Genomic DNA, 14,717 nt, shown 5'->3' on the forward strand with positions numbered 1-14,717 from the left:
GGGGGATTGGAATGCTAAAGTAGGAAGCCAAAAGATAAGTGGAATAACAGGCAAGTTTGGCCTTGGAGTGCAAAATGAAGCAGGGCACAGGCTGATAGAATTCTGTCAAGAGAATACGATGGTCATAGCAAACACTCTTTTCCAACAACCCAAGAGACGGCTCTACACATGGACATCACCAGATGGTCAACACAGAAATCAGATTGACTATATGCTCTGCAGCCAAAGATGGAGAAGCTCTATACAGTCAGTAAAAACAAGACCAGGAGCTGACTGTGGCTCAGACCATGAGCTTCTCCTTGCAAAGTTTAGGCTTAAACTGAAGAAAGTAGGGAAAAGCACTAGGCCACTCAGGTATGAATTAAATCATATCCCTGTTGAATATACAGTAGAGGTGACAAATAGATTTAAGGAATTAGATCTGATAGACAGAGTGCCTGAAGAACTATGGACAGAGGTTCGCGACATTGTACAACAGGTAGCAACCAAAACCATCCCAAAGAAAAAGAAATGCAAGAAAGCAAAATGGCTGTCTGAGGAAGCTTTGCAAATAGCTGAGGAAAGGAGGGAAGCGAAAGGCAAGGGAGAAAAAGAAAGATACACCCAATTGAATGCAGAATTCCAGAGAATAGCTAGAAGAGATAAGAATGCCTTCTTAAATGAACAGTGCAAAGAAATAGAAGAAAATAATAGAATAGGGAGGACCAGAGATCTTTTCAAGAAAATTGGAGAAATGAAGGGAACGTTTAATGCAAAAATGGGCATGATAAAGGACCAAAATGGCAGGGACCTAACAGAGGCAGAAGAGATTAAGAAGAGGTGGCAAAATTACGCAGAAGAACTATACAAGAATGAGCTTAACGTCCCAGATAATCACAATGATGTGGTCACTGACCTCGAGCCAGACATCCTAGAATGTGAGGTGAAGTGGGCCTTAGAAAAGCTGAGCAACAACAAAGCTAGTGGAGGTGACAGTATTCCAGCTGAGCTATTCAAAATCTTAAAAGACAGTGCAGTAAAAGTGCTACACTCAATTTGCCAGCAAATTTGGAAAACTCAACAGTGGCCACAGGATTGGAAAATATCAGTTTACATTCCAATTCCAAAGAAAGGCAGTGCCAAAGAATGTTCAAACTATCGCACCATTGCACTCATTTCTCATGCTAGTAAAGTCATGCTTAAAATCCTACAAGCTAGACTTCAGCAGTATGTGGATCGAGAACTACCAGAAGTGCAGGCAGGATTTCGAAGAGGCAGAGGAACTAGAGATCAAATTGCCAACATACGCTGGATCATGGAGAAAGCTAGGGAGTTCCAGAAAAACATCTACTTCTGCTTCATTGACTATGCTAAAGCCTTTGATTGTGTGGATCATAACAAACTGTGGCAAGTTCTTAAAGAGATGGGAGTACCAGACCATCTTATTTGTCTCTTGAGAAACCTATATGCGGATCAAGAAGCAACAGTGAGAACTGGACACGGAACCACTGATTGGTTCAAAATTGGGAAAGGAGTCCGGCAAGGCTGTATACTGTCGCCCTGCCTATTTAACTTATATGCAGAGCACATCATGAGAAAGGCAGGGCTAGATGAATCAAAAGTTGGAATTAAGATTGCCGGAAGAAATATCAACAACCTAAGATACGCAGATGATACCACTCTAATGGCAGAAAGTGAAGAAGAACTAAAGAGCCTCTTGTTGCGGGTGAAGAAGGAGAGTGCAAAACTTGGGTTGAAACTTAACATTAAGAAAACCAAGATCATGGCATCTGGCCCTCTCAATTCCTGGCAAATAGATGGGGAAGAAATGGAGGTAGTGACAGATTTTATTTTCCTGGGCTCCAAGATCACTGCAGATGGGGACTGTAGCCAAGAAATTAAAAGACGCTTGCTCCTGGGGAGGAAAGCCATGGCAAATCTAGACAGCACACTAAAAAGCAGAGACATCACCCTGTCAACAAAAGTGCGTATAGTCAAGGCTATGGTCTTCCCAGTTGCAATGTATGGCAGTGAAAGTTGGACCATAAGAAAGGCTGAGCGCCAAAGAATTGAGGCCTTTGAACTGTGGTGCTGGAGAAGACTCCTGCGAGTCCCTTGGACTGCAAGGCGATCAAACCGGTCAGTCCTAGAGGAGATCAACCCTGACTGCTCTTTAGAAGGCCAGATCCTGAAGCTAAAACTCAAGTACTTTGGCCACCTAATGAGAAGGAAGGACTCACTGGAGAAGAGCCTAATGCTGGGAAAGATCGAGGGCAATAGAAGAAGGGGACGACAGAGAATGAGGTGGCTGGATGGAGTCACTGAAGCAGTAGGCGTGAGCTTAAATGGACTCCAGAAGATGGTAGAGGACAGGAAGGCCTGGAGGAATATTGTCCATAGGGTCGCGATGGGTCGGACACGACTTCGCAGCTAACAACAACAACAACAATTAAAAATATTCTGCATTGTAAACAAAACAAAAGAAGGAAAAATGCCTGCCTACTGATAACTTAAAAATAGCTGAGGAAAAGAAAGGGCAACAGCTTAAAAGAAAATTTGCCCAGTTAAATGCTGAATTCCAGAGAAGGGCAAGAAGAGAACTAGATACTATTAATAAACAATGCAAACTGAACATGAAGAACAACATTTTACTTAAGAAAATTAAAGAAATCGAGGGAAACTGTGATGTAGTTTAGTTTAGTTTAGTTTAGTTTTATTTGATTTGTATACCGCCCTTCTCCCTAGGGACTCAGGGCGGTTCACAGGGCATATATAAATAACAATACAATACAATACAAAAGTTAAAAAAGATTAAATCAATGCCCAGTTAAAAACAGTAATACAATTCTAAAACAACAATTTAAAACCCAAATCCCCCGTCAGGCCAGACCAGCTAATTCAAATAAATGGGTCTTCAGGCCACGACGGAAAGTTCGGAGGTCTGATGCCATCCGGAGCTCCACCGGCAGTTGGTTCCACAAAGCCGGGGCACCCACAGAGAAGGCTCTCCCCCTGGGGGCCGCCAGTCGGCATTCCCTGACTGGAGGCACCCTGAGGAGGCCCTCTCTGTGGGAACGCACAGGGCGGAGGGGAGTTGACGCCGGCAGCAGGTGGTCCTGCTGTAGAAATAGTCACAATAAAATACAAAGAAGGCAATAGTATAACGAAGGAAGAAGAAAAAAACGACACAGATAGACAGAATGGTACAAAAGAGATCCCCCCCCCAAATGATATGTACAAGTATTACCTAGATAAAGCCAGGCGCTGAATAAAATTAAGTTAAATGTAAGGAAGTGTTTCTAATAACAAAGTTGATGAAATACCTGCAGAGCTGTTTAAAATTTTACAAGATGATGCTCTAAAAGTGCTGTTTGTAGTTTGTGAAAAGTACAGAAGACACATAATGGTTCGGGGGAAAAAAACAAATATAACTATATTCCAATAACAAAAAAGACGTAATGCTAAAAAAAGCTGAAATTATCAAACAACTGCATCCATCTTATTTTCTAGTAAATTAGATTTTTCAAGATGGGGTTTAACCATATTTAAAAATGAGAATTACAGAAGTCCAAGCTGGTTTCAGAGGAAAATATCCAATGGATAACAGAAAAAACAAGAGTGTTCCAAAAAGATAATTACTAGCAGCACAGCAGTCTGGAGCAACCACAGGTTTTTCAGATTTCAATCCCATGGATGTAATGGGTCCTGGATGTTTGAATGAATTCTGTAAATTAGGCCATTTTAGGTTCCTTATTAAAAATAGTGTTGCCCTATGATGTGATTGAAGGTTACAAACACAGAGACACAAGAATTTTAGTAATATATATATAGATCATCCTGCCAACAAAAATGTGTATTATCATAATGAATGTCTTTCTAGTCAATGATTAAGAAAGTTGGACTATCAGAAATACTGAATTAAAAAAGAAATCCATATCTTTGAGCAGTGAAGCTGAGAAAATGATTGAGAGTATCTTGGGTAGCAAGAAGAACAAATCCTGTGTAGCATGTGCAGCAAAGTCACACAGCTGACTGTAAGTGCTAACTATGAAGCTAAGGCTTCAATATTTTGGAATTCCCAACAGAGGGTTTGAATCTTATAGAACACCACCTACATGGCCACCTATGTCTGGTGAGTTGCCAAAGAACAAAAGATGGTCCTGCACAGTCTGCCTGCTGGTAGTCAGTATTACTAAAAACACCACACAGGGTATACAAATAGTGTGTCAAGTAGAGAAATTCATGCAAAACCCTACACATGGGACATGACTCAATGTAACATAGGTATCTCTCTGCTTTATATATATATCATTTGATAAATGACTGGATATTGTCATAGATACATAAGCATCAGCTTACAAGAATTCAAAAAAGCAGTTTCTCACAGACAATTCTGGCAAACTAAAGTCCAGCAAATCATATACAGTCAAAAGCAATTGAATAAGAATAATGACAACAAAAAGAAGCATGGGGAAACATTAATTGCAGTTCCAGTTGGTTGCCAGAGAGCAAAACCTTACAAAAACACCTTGAAATGCAAGCAAACTAAGTATACATAGATTTGGCTACCTCCACATATAAATATTATTTCTAAGGCAGCAGGGAGAAGACTGAGGGGAGAGTCTAATATATACATGAAGTCATGAAATGACCTAGACAAAGCCACCATTGGATTATTAAATGTTCTGGACAAATACAGAGCTGAGAGTTTGCCATTGTCAATAAGCCTGCTGTGAACATCTTTGCTGCCTGCAAAGTGATCCAGATGTTGAACATCTTCTCAAGATTGACAGTAAAGGCTCCAAAGTTCACTCCCTAAAGATTTTGGAAAGCTTTTCTCTAGAAGGCGCCAGCAATGGCCAATAAAAAATGGATACTTGTCTGTGCTGTGAACTCATACTGATTCTTGGATTCCTCCTCAGTCCCTTGGTAGATTAAAGAAAGATGAAGGGACTGGAGTAATGTTTACATCCTAAATGGAACCAAGGAGTTGGTGGGAAAAGGAAGAGGGTGGATAAATGAAATATTATGCATACAAACAACCTTGTTTTCTTAAGCTGTTACTTTCTCAAGCCATTTTTTAAAAAAATCAAACTGAGTTCAAATCTAGTTCATGATACATAAGAACAATGGGATGTCTCTGTGCTGATGCAGAGTGCAGAGGTTTGAAGATCCCTGTCTCAGGATATCGTGCTAAGGCAGACTTCCTCAACCAGAGGCCCTTATAATGATTGGAAGACCTGCCATTTCCAAATTTCCTGCTGGTTTTGAAATTGTAGAAGTTGTAATCCATGCATATCTGGGGGCACAAGGTTGGAGAAAACTAAGCTCAGAGTTTCCTATTTTTTTCAGAAAGGTATCTATGTTAGAACTAAGATTATAGTGAACACATTTACTTTGACATCTGCTCTCATGAATTAGAACCACAGTCAGATGATGAAGCTTCCAAGCAGGTCTAACTCCCCTTTGCTATTTGAGTGATTGATTGATCGATTTTTTAAAAACTTGTTTGCTGTTCAAAAACCCAATACCTATATGTCTCCAAAACAGTTATACAATTAAAATGAAGCGCAACAATATAACATTTTTATTTATATCCTGCCCTTATTATTTTTATAAATAACTCAAGGGGCAGCAAACATACTAGGTACTTGTTCCTCCCTCTTTTCCCCCCGAAACAACAACTCTGTGAGGTAGGTTGGACTGAAAAAGTCTGACTTGTCCAAAGTCACCAGCCAGCTTTTATCTTAAGGTTAGACTGGAATTCATGACCTTCCAGTTTCTAGTCTGGTGACTTAACCACTAGACCAAACTGGCTCTAATTATTATTGTAAACAAAATAATAATACATCTTCTTATGAGCTGAGAAGCAACCATAGTCCATATACCTAATTGCTCTCCAGGAGTGTGTCAAGCTATGAAGATTGCTTGTGTTAGGACTGCCTTGCTACTTCTAGCTTGCCTACAGTTGCGAGGCGGGAGGGGAAGGTTTGGAATGCACAGGTGGATTCCATCCGGATGGGAACCAAGGTCACTAAAGAGATGTTGTGGCAGACAGAGACGTTCTTTTCATAACAACTGCCTGAGAATTAATTGACAATGTGACCTGAACTGTCAGAGAGAGGGGAGGGAAAATTTTACTCTTTTTTTAATTATCCTTTTCTTGCCATATTGCTAGAGCTGGTTTTCAACTCTTTAATGCCGGTATGCTATACCCAATAAAATTTTGCATTAGAGATCTAAATGACTCTTGTGTCCTTAGCCGGAACCTTATGAGAAGCAACCATAGTTCATATACCTAATTGCTCTCCAGGAGTGATTACCCCAGATCCCCAAATCCTGCTAAAACAGCCAGGTCTTTAATACTTTTAGGAAAATCCTAACAGAGTTGGGGCCCGTTTGATGCCATGAAGGATACTGTTCCAGAGAAAGAGGCAGTGACTTAAGAAGATCTAATCAAGAAAACTCAGAAGCTGGACAGAGGCTTCTCCAGATCTCATAAGATGGGCAGCATTTAACGGTCCAACTGCAGTTTCTGGGTGCTCTTCAAGAATAGCTCATTGTAGAGAGCATTCAGTAACCCAGTTATAGTTATTTTTGTTGCCCTTTATTAAACTCACGTACCTATCTTTTGGATTGTGTTTATTAAAAAGAGTGAATGAAAAAAAAATCCTTGGTTAGATCACTGATGCTTTATTGGACTATTTGGCACTGAAAATAATTCTGGAATGAATTTCTCTCAAATGTAAACCAAATTAAGAAAATAGCATATGTTTGTTTCCTTAGGAGAAGGAAACTCATAATCTTATCTATATATTACTATCATAAATTGCTTCAACCACAACTAATTGTGATGTCACACAGACAGGTGGGGCAAAGGAAAGACGGGAAAACTTGATTCAGAAGCAGAACCAATTTGCTTCAAGGTTCTAAATTTTTTTTAAAAAATGACCAAACAATGGGATTGGATATTCTTTGCACTCTCACAGTATGTTCTCCTTTTGCTCCTCTAGTTTGCATTTTCCGCCTTCTTAGAAATGTGTTTCCTACTCACAAAGTTGGCATGTGCCCCAGTTGACAGAGAATGATCCTTTGTTTGAAAGGAAATATGTCCTCTAGCTGTGCTGGTCTTCTGCAGGGCATCTTTCCCCTCCAATAGAGATCTATATTTGCATATATAAATATACATACATACGTCTACGGATACATATGCCAACCTTTTTTGAGAACATATCTGACACTTTTTCTCTGTTTGAGGAATAGATGATCAAAGTCAGCATTAGAATTTTGGAACAAAGAATTTTATATGCAACTGAGTCCATGATTAAGGTAAACCTGTACGAGGAGCGCAAATGCAGTTAGTCCTTAACTGATGGCCAAAACTTGGTCCAGAACTTCCATTGCTAAGTAAGGCAGTTGTTAAGTGAGTCACACTCATGTTAACAGAATACTGCAGTAATTAAGTGAATCACACAGTGGTTAAGTGAATCCCCCATTGACTTTGCTTGTTGGAGGCTGGTTGGGAAGATTGCAAATGGCAATTACAAGACCCCAGGATGCTGCAACCATCATAAATACATACTGGTTGCACAAGCACTTGAATTTTGATCACATGACAGTGGGGATGCTGCAATGGTTGTAAGTATGAGGACTGGTCATAAGTCACTTTTTCCAGTGTCATTGTAACTTCAAATTGTCACTAAAAGAATAGTTTTAAACATAAGAATCAAGGATCCAACTCAGATCTAGCTTTGAGATCAAAATGATTGTCCACTTCCCTGTATTTATACATTGTAGCCATTAATGAAGATAAGATTTTCAGCTGCTTAGTCAACTTCAAGCTCTTTTTAAGAGCCCAGCTCAGTAGATAAAACTGCATAACCAACAGCTGCATGATCAAAGCAATTCTACATTCCTAGGGGCATTGCATACAGTTAAGCAAGACATAAAGATCTTTTAAAAATTATTATTACTGCTCGAGATAGACTGCTCATATCTGTATGCTATAACAACTGCTTTTCAGGCATGCTCCAAAATGGATCAATATGCATCTAGTCTGGAGGTGGAAGGTTAGCACATTAAAATACATTTAGTAAACAGAATCATTAAAGCCAGGGAGAAAATGAAGACAAGAAATCATTGAGAAAGGGTCTTGGCTGACATGCAGAGGGGGAGGTATGGATAAATGAATCCACAATATGCCTTCATTAGGGAATTTGTCATATGGTATGTGGGATGGGAGATGAGGGAAAGAGACTGAAACAAACCAGAATATTTATGCAAAAGAAAAGATCTGAGGCTATTAAGAAGAAGAAAAATTATATCAACATCTGAGTAGGGGACTTCCGGATGTTGCTGACACACCACTTCCAGGCCTAATAGACTAAGGTGCTAAGGGCTGCAGTTCAGAAATTTCCCCACATGTGAGCTATAAGGACAATCTTTTTGAGTTGGTGGTAATTTTTTGAAAGTGATGGATGCTCTCACAAAATGGCTTCCATGGAGGCATGGCCAATCAGTCATGTGCATTTCTCAGAAAGTAAAATAGTGTGCTTAGTTTCTACTCTACTGTCTGGCTGTCCCTTTCCTTCCAAGATACTGTCCAGCAACCCTCAGCAACAATTCCACAAAACCTGAGCTGATTTCTGGAACTCAAGAGGGCTGAACCTAGAATGTCCAGCTGTTGTGATTCAGGGTCAGCCTGTGGGTTCGGCAGTTGGGTCAGACGACTCAGAGGAGGAGGGGGGTGTTGAAGAGCTTGCTGAGGGGGTTGGAGAGCTTGCTGATGAGAGCCCTCAGCCAGGCCCCTCCCACCTGGTCACGACGCAGACCCAGCTGTGTGAGCCTGACAGCATGGATGAAGATGACCCACAGCTGGCCCTGTTCAAGGACGCCTGATGCAGGAGGCAGTCAATCAGGAGTAAACAGAGGAAGGCAATGGGGCACCTCGGAAGGAGGTAGAGAGAAGCCACGCCCTGAATTGTATAAAAGGGGAATGCGTGGGAGGGCTGGTTTGCTGAAGGCAACCGCTTGAATAGCTCCTGTTTCATGGTTCGTGTCTTGTTCTGTTTGCTTTTGTATCCATAAATTTGGCAGGCTTAGTTCCAGCCTCTTGCCTTCTTGTAAAAGGGGTTGTCCCTGCCTTTTCTGCAGGGCTGGTAGCAGGCTGGTACAGAACACCAGCCAGGTTGCTGTCCCTTGTGTTTAAGAAATTAGGAAAGAACCATAAAATGTACAACATTCCCTTTCAATCGCCCCATATGATCAATGATGGAGCTGAAGGGTTTTTGTATCTATGTGAAGAGAGAATGTGTGATTGTCTCTCAATCCTCTTTCTGTTGTTTTTTTTAATAAAAAGTTTGAGAAATAAAAAAGGGAAGATTCCAATAAAGGAGGATATTTGTAGCTCAGAATTGAAATGGGGGTCCTCGGTGCCTTCTTGCAGACGTTTCATTAAACCAAACTAGGTAACATCTTCAGTGCTAATCATTAGCACTGAGGATGTCACCTAGTTAGGGTAATGAAACATCTGCAAGAAAATGACCAACCTCAGAGAGCACTAAGAATTCACTTTAAAGATTGGTAAGCTCCTGCTTCTCCCTATCATCCAATGCCTATTGTTTTAAAGTGTTTAATCTCTCATTCCTCTTCATTTCCATGGACATTCTGCTGCCATAAACCAAATTATTTCTCTCCTCTTGACAGCTATTTCCTGCCTGAAGTTCAATTCGGCAAGGGGGAAGAATAGGAATGTCTGGGGGGGGGAGGAGGAAAGGGGTGGGGGAGAAGAAGAGTTATTTTGTTCAAGAAATAAAGGCACCTCATGCATTTTACACCCAGGCAGTAGGTACTGGTACCCCCAGCAAAGGCTTCCATGAAAATTCAACAATATAGGTGAGAGTGAAGGTAAAACAGAAAGATTTCACAAGGGAAGATGATAACCATTCAGCTGTTTTAGAGCCAGAAGCAAGGCTGCTGGCCTGACTGGATAAATGCACAAAGATGAAACTGTATTTATATACCGGCTTAAGGATGCCCCTGTAAATCAGCGTTGGTTGAATAAATCACAATCAGATGAACTCATACAAAATGTTAAACCGTAATGCTAGGGTTTGAATCCAGAGGATTGATCAATAATACGACTGAATGCATACAAATGTTCATAACATTTGAAATAAAGAAGGAAGAAAGGAGAATAAGTTGGCAACTGTCCAAGTTAAGGGAGAGGGTACTTTTAGCTGCAAACCACAGGGGCCACGAAATGTTAGCTACAGTATATCTTTAGCCTGGAATTATCAACGCTAATGCTGCTACAGATACTAGAGTTGGCTGCTTCTACACTGCAATGGGGGCGGGGGGGGGGCATTATTTCAGGATACTGAAGGTTTATTCTTTTTATCTGAACTCCATACTGTCTGTTGTTAAAAAGGAGGAGGAGGAGGAGGAGGAGGAGGAGGAGGAGGAGAAAAAGAAAAAAAAGGAAAAGGAGAAGAAGAAAAAGAAAAAGAAAAAAGGACAATGGAATGGAACTATTCTATTCTATTCTATTCTATTCTATTCTATTCTATTCTATTCTATTCTATTCTATTCTATTCTATTCTATTCTATTCTATTCTATTCTATTCTACTCTTCTAGCCTCAGTTCAGCTGGCCTGGAGGTTGTGATATTTTCAGTCCATAAAATCCTTTCCACAGCAAAAAAATTTGGCTTATTCCCAGTACTCTGACACACCCTGAAATCATCTACTAATTTTATCAGCTTTGACGCTGGCCCATTTTTCTTTGTTTTGAAGGTAGCTAGAACAACCTAAGTACTAAAACAGTGTTTTCCAACTTCATCAATTTTAAGATGTATGACTTCAATTCCCAGCATCCTGCAGAAACAGGCCAGTTGCTCCTTCCTCCCCCTCCCCCTCCCCCAGATCATCCCAGTTTCATTTTGCAATGTAGGAGAGAACAAAACTAGCGAACCACTGAGCAAGACTGAGGCAAAGCCAATTTGAGAACCACCATGAATTATTGGGGGGGGGGCAACGAAAGAGCAGGGAAAGAGAAGCAGCAGGCATGGAGAAAGAGAACTAGGCAGAATTTTCTGCTAACAGGGAAGCATCCTTCTATAGCCTCAGAGAAAATAGTGTGTGTGTGTGTGTGTATGGGGGAAATCTGTCATTCATTTTTTTCTCAGGAGTAGCATCTGGATCAATGAACTTCTGAAATTAATTGACTTACTATGAAAAGCTACAGGAAACTTCAGTGTGTGTGTGTGTGTGTGTGTGTGTGTGTAGCTTTGCAGGGAGAGGCACGTTGACCTTGGGTCAGAATAGCCCTTACATATGGAAGAGCTTGGAATCATGTTACCAATGGTTATAATCTTGAAAAAATGTATTCATTTATTTAGAACATTTATTTAGCTGCCCAACTCATGTAATTGAGATTATGGAGAGCATGGATCAAATAACAACCAAATAAAAAGCAATTATGGTAAAGGTTTTTTTAAAAAAATACAGAGTGGAAAAAATAAATATCCGTAACCAATATATCAAATGATATATTTTTAGGTCCAACCAGATACACCCAGTGAGAAGTAGATACAGGCTGTCCTGCAAATAACTAAGATCTATGCCACGGATCGGGGCTAAACATTTTGCTTTACGGTGGGATTTTAGAGTACAAACCAAGATATGTTTCCTGGAACCTGCTGAGAAGGAGAAGGTGACTGACTCATTTTACACGGGACAAAGTTTGCATAGTTTCTCCTTTTACATTTTTTAAAAGAAATCCTCCCCCACCCCTTTTTATTAGATTTTGAAAAGTTCCCTTTTTTGATTATGACTTTTATTAAAAATTTAAACAAGAAGATAAAAACTAATAAAAACTACCTTAAATTAAGAAAGAAGAAAAAGCAAGTCAAAAAGAAAACAAAAGTGCAAGAAGAGAAGAAATGTTCAAAAAAATATAAAAGAAAGAAAAAAGAAGTGACCTCCTGTTTTTCTGCACAGCAGTAAAAAGTACAAATATATTTTTGTATTTTCTAAAGCAGACATGTCAAACACAAGGCCCGGGGGCCGGATCCGGCCCGCGAAGTGGTTTCATGTGGCCCGTGAAGCCATCCTGGAAACAGTGAGGGAACGGCCCCCACTGCCTTGGCCCTGGCCCAGAGACCCTCCTTCTGCCAGAGACCCTCAGGTCTGTCCCACTCCTGCCCAGGCCCCCATAGGCACCCTTGATGCCAACGATGTAGAGCTGGCCACGCCCACCCAGTAGGCCATATGCACTCTAGCCACGCCCACCCAGTAGGCCACACCCACCCTGGCAATACCCACCCAGCCCCCTGAGGGCAACCGCAGTGCTGATATGGCCCTCAATGAAATTGAGTTTGTCACCCCTGTTCTAAAGCAATAGCAATAGCACTTAGACTTATATACTGCTTCACAGTGCTTTACAGCCCTCTGTAAGCGGTTTACAGAGTCAGCATGTTTCCCTCCAGCAATCTGGATCCTATTTTACTGACCTCGGAAGGATGGAAGGCTGAGTCAACCTTGAGCTGGTAAGACTCGAACTTCCAAACTGCAGGCAGCAGGAAGTCAGCAGAAGTAGCCTGCAGTACTGCATTCTAACCACTGCACCACCAGGGATCCATCATATTACTCTTTTTCTATAATCTAGCATACCTAATCATCATAGGTAGGCAGAAAATTAGTTAGCCTGTGAGTGGGAGATCACCAGGAAATATCCTGATTGTAAGCTACACCTGGAAACTAAAAACATGCCAGAAGAAAATCACGGCCTTCCGCAGCTTGGCCAAGAAAATTACATGGATGTGTTTGTGAAGTCATCAGAAGTCTCTACAGCCCCTTGGTCATAAGAACTTAATGAAGCCTGTTGTTTCACTTTAATGATGCTAGGCTGGTCCAAAAAACGCAACATCAAAGTAGCAGAGAGGTTCCGGATGATTCCATCCACTCGTACAATAGAATAGCTTTGATGGCTATACTTATTTAATCATTTTAGAAGCATATGTGCAAAAGATTTAAAAACAAAATGTGGCCACTGCTATGCTTATGCAAAATAAATAGTTTCTCAAGGTCTATGTGAATTGACCTCCCCAAAACCAGAACGACAGCTTGAAAGATTCGACCTCTGTCATTAAGTATATTTTTGGTAGAGGAAAACAAGATTAAGAAAGGATTACGGTCTAGTTTTAATATTAGTGATTTCAAGGTTAAAGAGCGTGAGTTTATTTGTTGCTGTTCTTTGGAGCACTCTATTATTCCTGCACCAATCTGGCAAATGATCACGGTCATTCCTGCTAACTTGCTTATTATCTGAGTCCACTTATATAGAGAAGTATTTAAATATTTGTTGGATACTGAAACAGGAAGTATGAGATCTCAGTGTCAGAGATTTCTGGTGGGTTTGCTTTGTGATGTGATATTTAATATGAGGGGGGCCATAACAATTTACCGGTAAGTATTTTATTTTATTTATTAAGGAGCCCTGGTGGTATAATGGTTAAAGTGCAATATTGTAGAGAGTCCAATCCTAAAAGGGCTCAAGGTTAATTCATCCTTCCATCCTTCCATGGTCAGTAAAATGAGGACTCAGATTGTTGGGGGCAATATGCTGATATTGTAAATTGCCCAGACAGTACTGTAAAGTGCTATGGGTTGGTATATAAGTCTAAATGCTATTGCTATTATTTATTTATTAAATTTCTATGCCGTCCATCTTCCTATAAAGTGACTCTGGGTGGCTTGCATCACTCTGTCCTTATTTCAGCCTCACAATATAAAGCTGGCTGTCTTGAGGGGTTGTGACTAGCACAGGGTTATTCAGTAAACACCAGGACTTGTTGGAGGTTTGAACCTGGAAACCCCCCCCCCCCCGGAGTCTGGCATTATAACCACTGTCCACAGTGACCTTTAATACTTGCAGTAAGCTGACAGTATGTCAGCAATAGAAGACACTTTCTGTGCATGTTTCTTTGATTAGGATTCTGTATAACCAATGTGTGTGTATGCATGCTCACTTTCAAGTCTCTTGAAAGTCTCTGCAGTCTCCGCAGTTTTCTTGACAAGCGTTCTGAAGTGGTTTGCCATTGGCTCCTTCCTAGAACTGAGAGACAAATACTGGCCCAAGGCTATCCAATTGGGTTTGGGCCTAAAAGTGGGACTAGAACTCATGGTCTCCCAGTATCCAGCATGGTACCTTTAACCACTATGCCAAACTGACCACTGAGGCATATCATTAGCCAGTATCATTTTGCATCTGAAGACAGAAGTAAAAAGGCTTTCCTTTCCAGCTACTGTTGGAAGGGCATGTTATTTGGAGCAGAGGCAGAAAACCTCACAAATGCCCCTCCCTGTGCCCCATATCATGAAAAAGAATATTATAGTCTGTTGCCCTTTTGTAAATTTGTTAGGCCTTGTTTTGTCTAATGGTAGGGAACTATTAGTTTTCATAACTTTGTAGTGCCTGGATGCCATCAAAAGACCTGGATCCTAATCATTAAACTAGAACCAATAAAGGACAACATTTGTAACTGAGGATTGAAGTGAGGGATCCTTGATGCTCTCTGACTTTGGTTGTTTTCTTGCAGACATCTCATTGCCCAAACTATGTAACATCATCAGTGCTAGTCTAATGATGTTACCTAGTTTAGGTAACGAAATGTCTGCAAGAAAACAACCAAGCTCAGAAAGCATCAAGGACCCTTCAATTAAGCTAGTGCTGGGGGA

The sequence above is a fragment of the Vipera berus genome (assembly GCF_964194415.1).
Source record: "Vipera berus genome assembly, chromosome: Z".
NCBI lineage: Eukaryota > Metazoa > Chordata > Lepidosauria > Squamata > Viperidae > Vipera > Vipera berus.